The 17,714-nt window shown below is 38.9% G+C and overlaps 1 protein-coding gene across 2 annotated transcripts in view; it reads left to right on the forward strand.

The window, feature by feature from the left end:
• The first annotated feature begins 4,360 nt into the window (after positions 1-4,360).
• Prp18 (pre-mRNA processing factor 18) overlaps positions 4,361-17,714 on the forward strand; it is a 35,963-nt gene continuing 22,609 nt past the window's right edge. The window contains exons 1-3 of one of the 2 annotated variants that reach the window (XM_070084872.1): positions 4,361-4,510; positions 12,787-12,960; positions 16,364-16,533. The gene's annotated coding sequence lies outside the window, so the exon portion shown is untranslated. The remainder of the gene's footprint in view (positions 4,511-12,786; positions 12,961-16,363; positions 16,534-17,714) is intronic. The other variant, XM_070084873.1, reaches the window with a different exon arrangement.

Below are 17,714 nucleotides of genomic sequence, written 5' to 3' on the forward strand. Positions count from 1 at the left end.
TCTTCACTGCTTTCAGTAACCTACCTCCTACACCATACACTTGCAACATCTGCCACATTGCCCCCCTATCCACCCTGTCATACGCCTTTTCCAAATCCATAAATGCCACAAAGACCTCTTTAGCCTTATCTAAATACTGTTCACTTATATGTTTCACTGTAAACACCTGGTTCACACATCCCCTACCTTTCCTAAAGCCTCCTTGTTCATCTGCTATCCTATTCTCCGTCTTACTCTTAATTCTTTCAATTATAACTCTACCATACACTTTACCAGGTACACTCAACAGACTTCTTTCTTCTTTCAACACATCAGCCGTATCCCACCGAGGCGGGGTGGCCCAAAAGGAAAAACAAAAGTTTCTCCTTTTACATTTAGTAATATATACAGGAGAAGGGGTTACTAGCCCCTTGCTCCCGGCATTTTAGTTGCCTCTTACAACACGCATGGCGTACGGAGGAAGAATTCTGTTCCACTTCCCCATGGAGATAAGAGGAAATAAACAAGAACAAGAACTAGAAAGAAAATAAAAGAAAACCCAGAGGGGTATGTATATATACGCTTGTACATGTATGTGTAGTGTGACCTAAGTGTAAGTAGAAGTAGCAAGATGTACCTGAAATCTTGCATGTTCATGAGACAGAAAAAAGGACACCAGCAATCCTACCATCATGTAAAACAATCACAGGCTTTCGTTTTACACTCACTTGGCAGGACGGTAGTACCTCCCTGGGCGGTTGCTGTCTACCAACCTACTACCTAGGACTCAACAGACTTATCCCCCTATAATTTTTGCACTCTCTTTTATCCCCTTTGCCTTTATACAAAGGAACTATGCATGCTCTCTGCCAATCCCTAGGTACCTTACCCTCTTCCATACATTTATTAAATAATTGCACCAACCACTCCAAAACTATATCCCCACCTGCTTTTAACATTTCTATCTTTATCCCATCAATCCCGGCTGCCTTACCCCCTTTCATTTTACCTACTGCCTCACGAACTTCCCCCACACTCACAACTGGCTCTTCCTCACTCCTACAAGATGTTATTCCTCCTTGCCCTATACACGAAATCACAGCTTCCCTATCTTCATCAACATTTAACAATTCCTCAAAATATTCCTTCCATCTTCCCAATACCTCTAACTCTCCATTTAATAACTCTCCTCTCCTATTTTTAACTGACAAATCCATTTGTTCTCTAGGCTTCCTTAACTTGTTAATCTCACTCCAAAACTTTTTCTTATTTTCAACAAAATTTGTTGATAACATCTCACCCACTCTCTCATTTGCTCTCTTTTTACATTGCTTCACCACTCTCTTAACTTCTCTCTTTTCCTCCATATACTCTTCCCTCCTTGCATCACTTCTACTTTGTAAAAACTTCTCATATGCTAACTTTTTCTCCCTTACTACTCTCTTTACATCATCATTCCACCAATCGCTCCTCTTCCCTCCTGCACCCACTTTCCTGTAACCACAAACTTCTGCTGAACACTCTAACACTACATTTTTAAACCTACCCCATACCTCTTCGACCCCATTGCCTATGCTCTCATTAGCCCATCTATCCTCCAATAGCTGTTTATATCTTACCCTAACTGCCTCCTCTTTTAGTTTATAAACCTTCACCTCTCTCTTCCCTGATGCTTCTATTCTCCTTGTATCCCATCTACCTTTTACTCTCAGTGTAGCTACAACTAGAAAGTGATCTGATATATCTGTGGCCCCTCTATAAACATGTACATCCTGAAGTCTACTCAACAGTCTTTTATCTACCAATACATAATCCAACAAACTACTGTCATTTCGCCCTACATCATATCGTGTATACTTATTTATCCTCTTTTTCTTAAAATATGTATTACCTATAACTAAACCCCTTTCTATACAAAGTTCAATCAAAGGGCTCCCATTATCATTTACACCTGGCACCCCAAACTTACCTACCACACCCTCTCTAAAAGTTTCTCCTACTTTAGCATTCAAGTCCCCTACCACAATTACTCTCTCACTTGGTTCAAAGGCTCCTATACATTCACTTAACATCTCCCAAAATCTCTCTCTCTCCTCTGCATTCCTCTCTTCTCCAGGTGCATACACGCTTATTATGACCCACTTCTCGCATCCAACCTTTACTTTAATCCACATAATTCTTGAATTTACACATTCATATTCTCTTTTCTCCTTCCATAACTGATCATTTAACATTACTGCTACCCCTTCCTTTGCTCTAACTCTCTCAGATACTCCAGATTTAATCCCATTTATTTCCCCCCACTGAAACTCTCCTACCCCCTTCAGCTTTGTTTCGCTTAGGGCCAGGACATCCAACTTCTTTTCATTCATAACATCAGCAATCATCTGTTTCTTGTCATCCGCACTACATCCACGCACATTTAAGCAACCCAGTTTTATAAAGTTTTTCTTCTTCTCTTTTTTAGTAATTGTATACAGGAGAAGGGGTTACTAGCCCATTGCTCCCGGCATTTTAGTCGCCTCATACGACACGCATGGCTTACGGAGGAAAGATTCTTTTCCACTTCCCCATGGACAATAGAAGAAATAAAAAAGAACAAGAGCTATTTAGAAAAAGGAGAAAAACCTAGATGTATGTATATATATATATGCATGTGCGTGTCTGTGAAGTGTGACCAAAGTGTAAGTAGGAGTAGCAAGATATCCCTGTTATCTTAGCGTGTTTATGAGACAGAAAAAGAAACCAGCAATCCTACCATCATGCAAAACAGTTACAGGTTTTTGTTTCACAGTCATCTGGCAGGACGGTAGTACTTCCCTGGGTGGTTGCTGTCTACCAACCTACTACCTAGGATGATATGACACTATAATTTAGGTGTCATGTTAGATATGAGGATGAAAAAGAATATTTTGGTGAATGCCATAGTCTAGAGAATAGAGCTTAGCACAGTAGGTGAAGATTGTTGATTTTACTTTAAGTGTGAAGAATTTAATCCCTATTTTTCTCTCTATTCCTGTTATACACATTTTTTTTTTTTATCGTTAAACTAAGGTCACAATTGCTGAAAGATTTTGCTAAATTTTTGTATATTGCATTGGCATTTTGATTGTCCTCTAATGCATTTCAGATCATGTCAGAGTGATATAAGAATTAAGAGTTTAAACCTACATTGGCCTCACTTGTGTTGATATGATGTGTTTTGTATGCTTTATGAGTACCTTTGGTTTAGAAAGACACGTAAGCAAACACTATAACATATTTATTAGAAAATGTTTCAGTGTCTTTCTAAACCAACTTGTCGGTATTTATTACCAAGGTTTATACCATGAGTACCTTTACAGAGTATTTCAATTACTGTATGTGTAATGCTAATGCTTTCACTGTATACAGGAGGGCCTCATTTGTATAGCTCTTAGGTTCCCCACCCTACACAGTAAGCAAAAATCGGCAGCAGTTTTTCATTATTGAATGCATATAAAACCCCTAATATTGTTTTACACTATAATATATTAAGTACTCAGCACAGTTATACATAAAAAAAAGATGAAAAAGTAAAATAAATACACAGTACGTACAGTACTTAACTTAAAATATGGTGCCACTCAATCTTCCCTTATGTAACTGTTGTATGAAAACAGTGAAAATAGCAGAAAAGCAGTAAAAGCACCGAACATAATGAACTATGGCTTAATTAAAAGCCAACGAAAATGTGGAAAACTGAAAAGAGGGTGCTGTATTGGTGGGACCCTGCTGTAAATGTTTACATTTGCTTTAAAACATCCTGTGTGAAGTTGGGCTATTTCAGTAGCTTTTAAATTTTGGGAGAGATGGAAGCATTTCTAATAAGTATTTTCTTTGTTGCTACAGGAATACCATGTAAATATTCTATGCATTTTTTTATTCTTTAATCTGAATATTGAATGGCATATGTGCTGTTATTCTAAAATAAAAAGAAAAGGCTTACATTTACAGGCTTTACAGTGCCTCACTTTACGGTGTTCCGCTAATGCATCAGTTTTCAATTATACACAATCTTCATTTAATCATATTTCCTACAATAAATGTATTTACCACTCACTATAAGCTGAGCATGAAAATATTGTAAGGTAAGTAATGAGTGTACTGTAAATGCATTTTTTAGGCATAGCTCTATTGCTCATTTAATATTTGATAGTATATTATATGCTCTTATATGCATTTGAAAGTGAAAAAAGGTTATGTTTCACTTAACAGCAATTTTTGCTTTACTTCAGTAGCCCGGAACCTAACCTGCTGTATAAGCGGGGCTCTCCTGTATGATCTTAAATATTTTTTTTACATTTTCTCAAATAATAGGGTCACTGTATTACTAAACCAGTGTGATACATGCATTCATAATAAATAATACAAATTCTTGCAGCTGTTTAGGTCACAAGGAGTTCAGGTTTCTGCTCCCAATCCTTCCTCTGTGCCTCTGTATTGCTGGTGATTTGATTGCTTATGAACTAACTTCATATTCCAAGAGGAAAACTCAACTTTCAAAATACAAGTAAGATGAGAATACGCCACACATTAGTTATGTTCCATCGCTCTTAAGTATTATATTTGGCATGCTTGGCATTTTTCGTTACCGACTAATGTAACAACATGAGATTATTTACTACAATATTTTGTACAAGTGAGTGAGGGGTAATACTGCAGAATATTGATAATCATTTTTAGATAGCCTTACCCTTACTTTCCCTAGATAGAATATCTTATGATTTTTGGCATTTTTTCCTTGTCTCTTTTCCCTGCTTTTGATTTCTCTGCAGGAATGTGAGAATACCTGTTCACTGGCATTTAAAACTTTCTAAGTATGCATATTTTCTTAAAAATTAAGGTTTGTATTGTAAATGAGCAGTGTAAGCCCATGGTAGATGATTTCATAGCCAATCTTCTTCAGTTGTATTCTGAGAGGCCTAGTTGGAACACTATCATGCAAAATTAAATTTTTTAAAAGCAGCCTGATCACATTTTTACAAAAAATTGCCAGCATTCATGGTCATGAGTTCACATCCACAAATACATCTTGTAATTTTCTGCTACTTTCACATTATAAAATTCTCATTTAATTGATTATAGTAAGTAAACATAAGATCTGCACCTTACTGGTAAATCCCAAATGCTAGCTGCTTTATGTAATGCTGATTGGGCTTCAATTTGGAGCCATCACCAAGGCTTGTTATCAGTCAGATGCAAGTTTAAAAGCCTTGTACTATAGTGAACTAACAGATTAATTGACATTTTTTAAATTTTTATTAGACTTTTTTTTTTTTCCAACAAGTCGGCTGTCTCCCACCGAGGCAGGGTGACCCAAAAAAGAAAGAAAATCCCCCCAAAAAAATACTTTCATCACTCAACACTTTCACCACACTCACACATTATCACTGTTTTTTCAGAGGCGCTCAGAATACAACAGTTTAGAAGCATATACAGTACGTATAAAGATACACAACATATCCCTCCAAACTGCCAATATCCCAAACCCCTCCTTTAAAGTGCAGGCATTGTACTTCCCATTTCCAGGACTCAAGTCCGACTATGTGAAAATAACCGGTTTCCCTGAATCCCTTCACTAAATATTACCCTGCTCACACTCCAACAGATCGTCAGGTCCCAAGTACCATTCGTCTCCATTCACTCCTATCTAACACGCTCACGCACACTTGCTGGAAGTCCAAGCCCCTCACCCACAAAACCTCCTTTACCCCCTCTCTCCAGCCCTTTCGAGGACGACCCCTACCCTGCCTTCCTTCCCCTATAGATTTATATGCTTTCCATGTCATTCTACTTTGATCCATTCTCTCTAAATGACCAAACCACCTCAACAACCCCTCTTCTGCCCTCTGACTAATACTTATATTAACTCCACACTTTTTCCTAATTTCCACACTGCAAATTTTCTGCATAATTTTTACACCGCACATTGCCCTTAGACAGGACATCTCCACTGCCTCCAACCATCTCCTCGCTGCTGCATTTACCACCCAAGCTTCACATCCATATAAGAGTGTTGGTACTACTATACTTTCATACATTCCCTTCTTTGCCTCCATAGATAACGGTTTTTGACTCCACATATACCTCAACGCATCACTCACCTTTTTTCCCTCATCAATTCTATGATTAATCTCATCCTTCATAAATCCATCCGCCGACACGTCAACTCCCAAGTATCTGAAAACATTCACTTCTTCCATACTCCTCCTCCCCAATTTGATATCCAATTTTTCTTTATCTAAATCATTTGATACCCTCATCACCTTACTCTTTTGTATGTTCACTTTCAACTTTCTACCTTTACACACATTCCCAAACTCATCCACTAACCTTTGCAATTTTTCTTTAGAATCTCCCATAAGCACAGTATCATCAGCAAAAAGTAACTATGTCAATTCCCATTTTGAATTTGATTCCCCATAATTTAATCCCACCCCTCTCCCAAACACCCTAGCATTTACTTCTTTTACAACCCCATCTATAAATATATTAAACAACCATGGTGACATTACACATCCCTGTCTAAGACCTACTTTTACCGGGAAGTAGTCTCCCTCTCTTCTACACACCCTAACCTGAGCCTCACTATCCTCATAAAAGCTCTTTACAGCATTTAGTAACTTACCACCTATTCCATATACTTGCAACATCTGCCACATTGCTCCTCTATCCACTCTATCATATGCCTTTTCTAAATCCATGAATGCAATAAAAACCTCCCTACCTTTATCTAAATACTGTTCACATATATGCTTCAATGTAAACACTTGATCTACACATCCCCTACCCACTCTGAAACCTCCTTGCTCATCCGCATTCTGTCTTACCTCTAATTCTTTCAATTATAACCCTACTGTACACTTTTCCTGGTATACTCAGTAAACTTATTCCTCTATATTTTTTACAATCTCTTTTGTCCCCTTTCCCTTTATATAAAGGGACTATACATGCTCTCTGCCAATCCCTGGTACCTCCTCTTTCATACATTTATTAAACAAAAGTACCAACCGCTCGAACACTATATCCCCCCCTGCTTTTAACATTTCTGTCATGATCCCATCAGTTCCAGCTGCTTTACCCCCTTTCATTCTGCGTAATGCCTCACGTACCTCCCCCACACTTACATTCTGCTCTTCTTCACTCCTAAAAGATGGTATACCTCCCTGGCCAGTGCATGAAATTACTGCCTCCCTTTCTTCCTCAACATTTAAAAGTTCCTCAAAATATTCTCGCCATCTACCTAATACCTCCCTCTCCCCATCTGCTAACTCCCCTACTCTGTTTTTAACTGACAAATCCATACTTTCCCTAGGCTTTCTTAACTTGTTTAATTCACTCCAGAATTTTTTCTTATTTTCATTAAAATTTCTTGACAGTGCCTCTCCCACTCTATCATCTGCTCTCCTTTTGCACTCTCTCACCACTCTCTTCACCTTTCTTTTACTCTCCATATACTCAGGATGAAGTTGGAGCCATCTGTGGGCCAGCATTTTCATTTGATCAACTGACTTTATCTCGTTGACATCATTATGCTGTACGAATGTGTTCCATACTTGAGTCACCCTGGGTATATAGGATCTCAGATGGAGTGAAGTTCTGGAGAAGGGTACAGCCAGAGTGAAGTTGCTGCTTTCTGCCCGTCTTGTGGCATAAAAGCTTGTTTCACGCTGTCCTCGAAGTGGATCCAAGTGTGGTACTTTGACAATATTGGCCTTGTACATAACAGTAAGGCCACCCACATCCCTCCTATGTTGAAGGCTCTGCTGAAATGACAGATCTATCCAGGATGGGTCCAGGCGAGAGATGAGACGTCTTGCTCTGTTCTCTACTCTGTCAAGCAGTCGCGGATGAGGGGGGGCAGGCAAACCAAGAAAGTGGAGCATACTCAAGGTGCGAGCATACTTGTGCCTCGTACAGAATCTTGCAACTCCTACTGTCAAGCAGATGCGAGATACGGCGAAGTGCTGTAAGCTTCCTGGCTGCCTTGTTTGCAAGATTTACAGCATGGTTCTTCATGGTTAGTTTGGAGTCAAATTTCACCCCAAGGATATCAACTTCTCCAGGTGCCAACACCCTCCCATTCATCCTTACTACTGCACCAGCATTACCATCATGGTGCCTAGAGACGATCATCATTTGCGTTTTCTCAGGTGCAAATGTTACTTGCCATCTATTTCCCCAAGCTGATATAGCTCTCAGCTGGTGATTGATGTAGCTTAGAGCAGCTGGCATTTCTTCTCTTGGATAAGTGAATGTCAGTGTGCAGTCGTCTGCATATGCATGTGATTCTGGGATGAGATGAAGAAGGTCGTTGAAGTAGACATTCCATAACAATGGTCCCAGCACGCTTCCTTGTGGAACACTTGCCCTACTAGGATGTCTTGCTGATTCCGTTCCATTGAGAACTACACTTAGAGATCTACCATGAAGGTAATCACTAAGGAGACATAGCATAGAGCCTGCAATTCCCAGTGCTTGAAGTTTTGCTAAGAGGCCCTGGTGCCACACCCGGTCGAAAGCACCAGCAATGTCCAGTGCTACCACACAGCTGACTTTGGATTCATCCAGTGACTGGTGCCACTTAGTGGAGAGGTTTAACAACAGATCAGCAGCAGAGTAACCTTTCCTGAAGCCATATTGACGATCACAAAGTAGTGAGTGATAGTCAAAAAACTCTGTCATTTGTCTTGAGATTATTGTCTCAAGGATCTTACCAGTGATTGACAGGAGTGACACTGGTCTGTAGTTGCTGATTTCTGCTCTGCTCTTCTTTTTGTGAACAGGGACTACATTTGCCTCTTTCCATAGAGAGGGCCATTTACACTACTAAGCAGTGCTGAAAGATGCGAGTTAGAGGTGCTGCTTGCTGGTCTGCACATCTTCTCAGCAATCTTGGGCTCAACTTGTCTGGGCCCACAGCCTTTTCTTGGTCAAGAGATTTAAGAATGAAATGCACCTCCTCCTGCCTTACTGTCACCACTGACAGTTTTGACACAGTTCTTGCAGCTAGCCAAGGAGGGTCCCTTGCTGGATCAGGAACTTGCATTTTGGTAACAAAGTGTTCAGCAAAGAGGTCCGCCTTCTCTTGACTACTAGTAGAGGTGGTCCCATCCTGTCGATTTAGAGGTGGAATGAGTTCATCAGGTAGATAACCTTGTCTGTCCTTGACCAGGGACCACCAGGTTTTGGAGCCTACCCTACCTGATGCTAGCTTTCTTTTCTGCTCTTCTTATAACACTTCTGCTTTGTAAAAACCTCTCATAAGCTACCTTTTTCTCTTTTATCACACCCTTTACTTCATCATTCCACCAATCACTCCTCTTTCCTCCTGCCCCCACCCTCCTATAACCACAAACTTCTGCCCCACATTCTAATACTGAATTTTTAAAACTATTCCTACCCTCTTCAACCCCCCCCCCCACCCCCCACTACTCATCTTTGCACTAGCCCACCTTTCTGCCAATAGTCGCTTATATCTCACACGAACTTCCTCCTCCCTTAGTTTATACACTTTCACCTCCCTCTTACTTGTTGTTGCCACCTTCCTCTTTTCCCATCTACCTCTTACTCTAACTGTAGCTACAACTAAATAATGATCCGATATATCAGTTGCCCCTCTATAAACATGTACATCCTGGAGCCTACCCATCAACCTTTTATCCACCAATACATAATCTAACAAACTACTTTCATTACGTGCTACATCATACCTTGTATATTTATTTATCCTCTTTTTCATAAAATATGTATTACTTATTACCAAATCTCTTTCTACACATAGCTCAATTAAAGGCTCTCCATTTACATTTATCCCTGGCACCCCAAATTTACCTACTACTCCCTCCATAACATTTTTACCCACTTCAGCATTGAAATCCCCAACCACCATTACTCTCACACTTGATTCAAAACTCCTCATGCATTCACTCAACATTTCCCAAAATCTCTCTCTCTCTCCTCTACACTTCTCTCTTCTCCATGTGCATACACGCTTACTATGACCCACTTTTCACATCCAATCTTTATTTTACTCCACATAATCCTTGAATTAATACATTTATAGTCCCTCTTTTCCTGCCATAGCTTATCCTTCAACATTATTGCTACTCCTTCTGTAGCTCTAACTCTATTTGAAACGCCTGACCTAATCCCATTTATTCCTCTCCATTGAAACTCTCCCACCCCGTTTAGCTTTGTTTCACTTAAAGCCAGGACATCCAGCTTCTTCTCATTCATAACATCCACAATCATCTCTTTCTTATCATTTGCACAACATCCACTCACATTCAGACTTCCCACTTTGACAATTTTCTTCTTATTCTTTTTAGTAATCTTTACAGGAAAAGGGGTTACTAGCCCGTTGTTCCCGGCATTTTAGTTGACTTTTACAACACGCATGGCTTACGGAGGAAAGATTCTTATTCCACTTACCCATGGATATACGTAAAAGGAAAAGTAATAAGACAAAGAACTATTAAGATAAAATCAAAGAAAACTCAGATGAGTGTGTATAAATAAACGTGTACATGTATGTGTAGTGTGACCTAAGTGTAAGTAGAAGTAGCAAGACATACCTGTAATCTTGCATATTTATGAGACACACAAAAGACACCAGCAATCCTACCATCATGTAAAACAATTACAGGCTTTCGTTTTACGCTTACTTGGCAGGACGGTAGTACCTCCCTGGGTGGTTGCTGTCTACCAACCTACTACCATTTTTAAATTTCACAATATGCCCAGTATCTGGGATGCTATTTGCAGCTGAGAATATTATTATTCTTTCTTTCAACACACCAGCCATATCCCACTGAGGTGGGGTGGCCCAAAAGGAAAAACGAAAGTTTTGCCTTTTAAATTTAGTAATATATACAGGAGAAGGGGTTACTAGCTCCTTGCTCCCAGCATTTTAGTCGCCTCTTACGACACGCATGGCTTACGGAGGAAGAATTCTATTCCACTTCCCCATGGAGATAAGAGGAAATAGACAAGAACAAGAACTAGAAAGAAAATAGAAGAAAACCCAGAGGGGTATGTATATATATGCTTGTACATGTATGTGCAGTGTTACGACTTAATCTTCACCGTAACAATAGGGGCACAAATAACTCCAATTTTTTGTTAGTTTTATTTTATTACCAATCGTTTAGCTTCATTGGTATTTGGTTAGTGAATTAAAATAACCACAAGCAATTATAAATGAAATACTATACAGCAAGGAACCCAATCTTACGTTCAAATTCTCATTAACAGAGTATGATACTTTCAATTAATAATCTACTAATCTCACCATTTAACTCTTTTAGAAAGGTCTAGGGTAACGAAATAGTTATCTTTCATAAGTGACATGAATTACCAGACTTCAGGAAACTAATGGCAAAGGCAAGACAATAGACTTGGTATAAAGTTTTAGTTTAAGCTAGGAGCTTTGGGTTGAAGACCCGTACCGAGTCAGAGCTAGGAGCTGACTGACTCACTCAACTACTTCATAGTATGACTTCAGCTCTGCCAGAAGGCGACGCGTGGCGTCAATTCTAGAACCACCAATTGGTCACTACAGTAGTGGTTACACATTCGTAATACCTAACCTAATAATAATATAATATAATACAATGAGAGTACTTTTGATGATTCATACTGTACCCGATAATATATAGTCGAACCTGCTTTATCTAGCTAGTAATAAAGTGGTTCGCGATATATTATTACAGAACTTATTTTAACCAGGCCTTTTATTTTTGTATATAATGGAGTGAAGTAGGGGCGCGTAACAGCAGTGTGACCTAAGTGTAAGTAGAGGTAGCAAGAAGTACCTGAAATCTTGCATGTTTATGAAACAGAAAAAAGGACACCAGCAATCCTACCATCATGTAAAACAATTACAGGCTTTCGTTTTACACTCACTTGGCAGGACGGTAGTACCTCCCTGGGCAGCTGCTGTCTACCAGCCTACTACCTAGGAATATTATTATTATATTATTATAATCAAAAAAGTGCTAAGCCACAAAGGCTATACAGCGCAGCTGAGAATAGCATGTTCATTTGCCCTTAGAAAATGTGCCCAAATTTTGGTATAATTCCACTTAACTTCAGCTGATCCATTGGCACTAGTTAACAAAATTTTTATTGCTGCCTTTTTGTTTTGTGTTTTGTCATAAAAATCTGAATAACATTCAGATTTCATTAAATCCTACACATTATATGTCCTAAGGAAACACTTCTACTGTAGTGAGTATGGTAAAGATTCACTTACTGTATTAACTTACTATAACTAATAATAACTCCATGGGGAAGTGGAAAGGATGCTTCCTCCATAAGCCATGAGTGTCATAAGAGGCTACTAAAATGCTGGGAGCAAGGGACTAGTAACCTCTTCTCCTGTATAAATTACTAAATTTAAATAGAAAAACTTTCATTTTTCTTTTTAGATCACCGTGCTATGGTGGGATACAACTGGTGTGTTCAAAAGAAAAAAAAACTAGTAATAACTACTGTTTATAATTAATAGTCATTACAGGTACTTTTTTATTATTCTTTGTAACTAAATGTAGGAGTTACCATAGAATACTATATTCAAAGCATACAGCACCTATATTAATTATTTTTTAGTATGCATTTGGTGGAAGAGAGAAGAAAATGTAGGGAGACAGTTCTATGTAAGATAATTCCTATAATCCTTTTTCTCTTGAATAGAGGGATGGGTTATTGGGGCCCAGGGATATATTGCTCATTTTGAGTGATAAGATTTATTTACTGTACCTAATATTATTTTTTCCTTTTCAGAAGTGTTGCTGGTTTCTCCTTTCTGATTATACCCAACCTCTTAAGTGTGTTGTACCTGGGTCTAGTTCACCAGCGAGGACCACTGGACACAATGACAGTGCTACAACATGACACTCAGAGTCACAAGTCAAATGTTCTTTTTCTTATGCCCTGTCACTCAACTCCATATTACAGGTAACTATTGTCTGTAAAGAGGTGAAGAACAATAGTGGAATAAATGGGAACTCAAAAGGTACAGAGCTTTTATGGAATTTGTAAAGGAATAGCTTAGGTACAAAGTGGGATCATCTTGATCATCCTAGGAAGGGCTGCTTCTAACTCAAGTAATTTATTCAAGAATGAATAAAACAGGTTCAAGAAATATTGGACTGAGAATGGAGGTTAATCAGATGATTAAATTATAAGAGATGTAAAAATCCCAGGTAGATGGAAAGTGTAAGGGACATCCCAGAAAGGCTGGAAGGATGATGTGAATGAGGTAATTGGTAGGGAAAGAGTAAGACATGTGCAACAGTTTGATATCTTTATTGTTGAAGCTTCACATTATTCCAGACTATGGAGCTGAAAACTTCCCCAAGATGAGGGGACTGACCACTTCAAATTTTTTTCCCCAAGGTTGATGGACTGATTATATCATCTTTACTTCACTACCACACCTGCTGCCTCTATTTGGCTGAGGCCTGTTGTGTAGGCAAAACATTTTAGTCAACTGTAAAGATATCCAGCTGTTGCACATATGTCTTACTATTCAACAAGTCAGTACTGTATACCATTTTCAATGTAATTGGTAGTGGCTTGAGTATTTAGCAAACACTTGTGTGTTGCATTGTAATGAGTGAAGACAAGTGATCTTTAGGATTTAATGTACTGTTGGAGTGTGAATAAGATAGCATCTATGAAATGGTTCAGGGATACTGATCAACCAGGCTTGAGTTCTGGAGGTGGAAAGTACAGCACCTGCACTCTGAAGGATGTGTGATATTGCAGTTAAATAGGTCAGTTGAATTGTGATGGCCATGCATTTCTGGAAAAATAGAAAGAATGAGTGATGCTGAATCTTTTCTTTGGATTACCCTACCTTGGTGGAGAATAGCTAATGTATTAAAACACAGATACAGATCACATCATTTTGTGGCAGTGAGGCACAGCAAATTGGATTAGGTGACAAATTACTTCTCTTTAATGCCTTATTGTAATAAAACCATAGCTAAGTTTTATTTTTTGTTTAATGCTTGATACCATACATAAAATCTTTTTTTTTTTATTTTTTTTTTTTTTATTATTTTTTTTTTTTTTTTTTTTTTTTTTTTTTTTTTTTTTTTTTTTTCAACAAGTCGGCTGTCTCCCACCGAGGCAGGGTGACCCAAAAAAGAAAGAAAATCCCCAAAAAGAAAATACTTTCATCATCATTCAACACTTTCACCACACTCGCACATTATCACTGTTTTTGCAGAGGTGCTCAGAATACAACAGTCTAGAAGCATACACATATAAAGATACACAACATATCCCTCCAAACTGCCAATATCCCAAACCCCTCCTTTAAAGTGCAGGCATTGTACTTCCCATTTCCAGGACTCAAGTCCGACTATATGAAAATAACCGGTTTCCCTGAATCCCTTCACTAAATATTACCCTGCTCACACTCCAACAGATCGTCAGGTCCCAAGTACCATTCGTCTCCATTCACTCCTATCTAACACGCTCACGCACGCTTGCTGGAAGTCCAAGCCCCTTGCCCACAAAACCTCCTTTACCCCCTCTCTCCAACCCTTTCGAGGACGACCCCTACCCCGCCTTCCTTCCCCTATAGATTTATATGCTTTCCATGTCATTCTACTTTGATCCATTCTCTCTAAATGACCAAACCACCTCAACAACCCCTCTTCTGCCCTCTGACTAATACTTTTATTAACTCCACACCTTCTCCTAATTTCCACACTCCGAATTTTCTGCATAATATTTACACCAGACATTGCCCTTAAACAGGACATCTCCACTGCCTCCAACCGTCTCCTCGCTGCTGCATTTACCACCCAAGCTTCACACCCATATAAGAGTGTTGGTACTACTATACTTTCATACATTCCCTTCTTTGCCTCCATAGATAACGTTTTTTGACTCCACATATACCTCAACGCACCACTCACCTTTTTTCCCTCATCAATTCTATGATTAACCTCATCCTTCATAAATCCATCCGCCGACACGTCAACTCCCAAGTATCTGAAAACATTCACTTCTTCCATACTCCTCCTCCCCAATTTGATATCCAATTTTTCTTTATCTAAATCATTTGACACCCTCATCACCTTACTCTTTTCTATGTTCACTTTCAACTTTCTACCTTTACACACATTCCCAAACTCATCCACTAACCTTTGCAATTTTTCTTTAGAATCTCCTATAAGCACAGTATCATCAGCAAAAAGTAACTGTGTCAATTCCCATTTTGAATTTGATTCCCCAAAATTTAATCCCACCCCTCTCCCGAACACCCTAGCATTTACTTCCTTTACAACCCCATCTATAAATATATTAAACAACCATGGTGACATTACACATCCCTGTCTAAGACCTACTTTTACCGGGAAGTAGTCTCCCTCTCTTCTACACACCCTAACCTGAACCTCACTATCCTCATAAAAACTCTTTACAGCATTTAATAACTTACCACCTATTCCATATACTTGCAACATCTGCCACATTGCTCCTCTATCCACTCTATTATATGCCTTTTCTAAATCCATAAATGCAATAAAAACTTCCCTACCTTTATCTAAATACTGTTCACATATATGCTTCAATGTAAACACTTGATCTACACATCCCCTACCCACTCTGAAACCTCCTTGCTCATCCGCAATCCTACATTCTGTCTTACCTCTAATTCTTTCAATTATAACCCTACCGTACACTTTTCCTGGTATACTCAGTAGCTTATTCCTCTATAATTTTTACAGTCTCTTTTGTCCCCTTTCCCTTTATATAAAGGGACTATACATGCTCTCCGCCAATCCCTAGGTACCTTCCCCTCTTTCATACATTTATTAAACAAAAGTACCAACCACTCCAACACTATATCCCCCCCTGCTTTTAACATTTCTGTCATGATCCCATCAGTTCCAGCTGCTTTACCCCCTTTCCTTTTACGTAATGCCTCACGTACCTCCCCCACACTTACATTCTGCTCTTCTTCACTCCTAAAAGATGGTATACCTCCCTGACCAGTGCATGAAATTACTGCTTCTGTTTCTTCCTTAACATTTAAAAGTTCCTCAAAATATTCTTGCCATCTACCCAATACCTCCATCTCCCCATCTACTAACTCCCCTACTCTGTTTTTAACTGACAAATCCATATTTTCCCTAGGCTTTCTTAACTTGTTTAACTCACTCCAAAATTTTTTCTTATTTTCATTAAAATTTCTTGACAGTGCCTCTCCCACTCTATCATCTGCTCTCCTTTTGCACTCTCTCACCACTCTCTTTACCTTTATACTATATACTATATACATAAAATCTGTTTCCTTTATGTATGCACAGTATATCAACAGTATATCTTATGTTATTTTCAGTCATATACACAAAAATGTAACAATGAGGTTTTTGACTTGTGAACCAAACCTGCAACAGAAGGAGAATTATTTAGATGAGGCTGATATATTTGAGCAAGACCCACTTAACTGGCTACATCAAGAATATGGTAATACCTCCAGTACTCTCAAAGAGCAAGTGAGAGTTTCAGGTATGAATAGGGACCCAGTCAATACTTCAGACTTTGGAGAGTACATCAAGTTAAATAATTCCAGCAGTAAATTTTCTCAGTCTACATACAATGATATGCCCTCTCATATAGTGCTATTTGATGTTTTGAAAGTCAAAATAGAAAATTTCTTATTAGAACATCACTACCAATTGTGTCATGAGATATTTCATGCTCATATAGAAGATGGCAGGAGAAGTAAATATATATTGATATATTGTAAGTAGCATTTTCCAATTTTTAACTTCTATTAAACATAAAGTATCTGAAAAAATCTGTGATATTGTATCTACATATGGAAACTAATATAACCTTCCTTTTCAAGGTTTAAAGATTTCAATTTAAAAAAAATACTGGTGTTTATATAGATATTCCTGTTAGCTGGACTTAGAATCTTGGAGGGTGGAAAGGGCAGTGCCTGCACTCTGAAGGAGGGGTGGAATGTCATCACATCCTTGAGAGATGGCAGTTGAATGAATTATGTGAATATGTTGTAATCTTCAGTGGTGGGCACAGTTCCGCTAATTAGCGGAACTAACTTTTTATTTAGCGGATTAGCGTTTCCACTAACTTCGGAAACTGTTAGCGGACCAATTAGCTTCTACGAAATAAATTTCAGCTAACTTTGAGTCCACTAAAAAAAATTCATACATTATTGGTAGTCAGAAAGCAACGCCTTTTCAATGGCACATGTGTTTGTTCCTGTCTGTTGCGGGTGTTTCTCCAACAGTCAGTCAGGCACACTATTGGCTGACTACGTGCAAACGTGACTTGGCAACGCAGCAGCAGCATCTGAGTAGCATTGTTATAATCTTACAGTGTCAGCGATCACTGGAGTTGCGTTGTCAATTATCATTATGAACAAGAAAGACGTTTCTGTTCCGCCTGAGGAGGGTGTTGAGGAGTCTGCAGTGCCTGTGGTTGAAGCAGAGGCTACTCAGGCTGAGGGTCAGGAGTTGTGACCCCACCTGGATGACTATTTTGTTCTCAAGGGATATGAAGAACGCCAATATTTTGTACTTTCTGTGCGTCATGTGCCAGTCCAAGGAGACCATCATCAAGGGACAGGCAGTGAGCCTCTACAACTTGAAGTTGCATGTTAAGAGGAAACAACACCCAGCGCATGCCATCAGTTTGAGGAGAGAATCAAGGCCGGATCTTCC

The sequence above is a fragment of the Cherax quadricarinatus genome, chromosome 14, assembly GCF_038502225.1.
Source record: "Cherax quadricarinatus isolate ZL_2023a chromosome 14, ASM3850222v1, whole genome shotgun sequence".
NCBI classification, from domain to species: Eukaryota; Metazoa; Arthropoda; class Malacostraca; order Decapoda; family Parastacidae; genus Cherax; species Cherax quadricarinatus.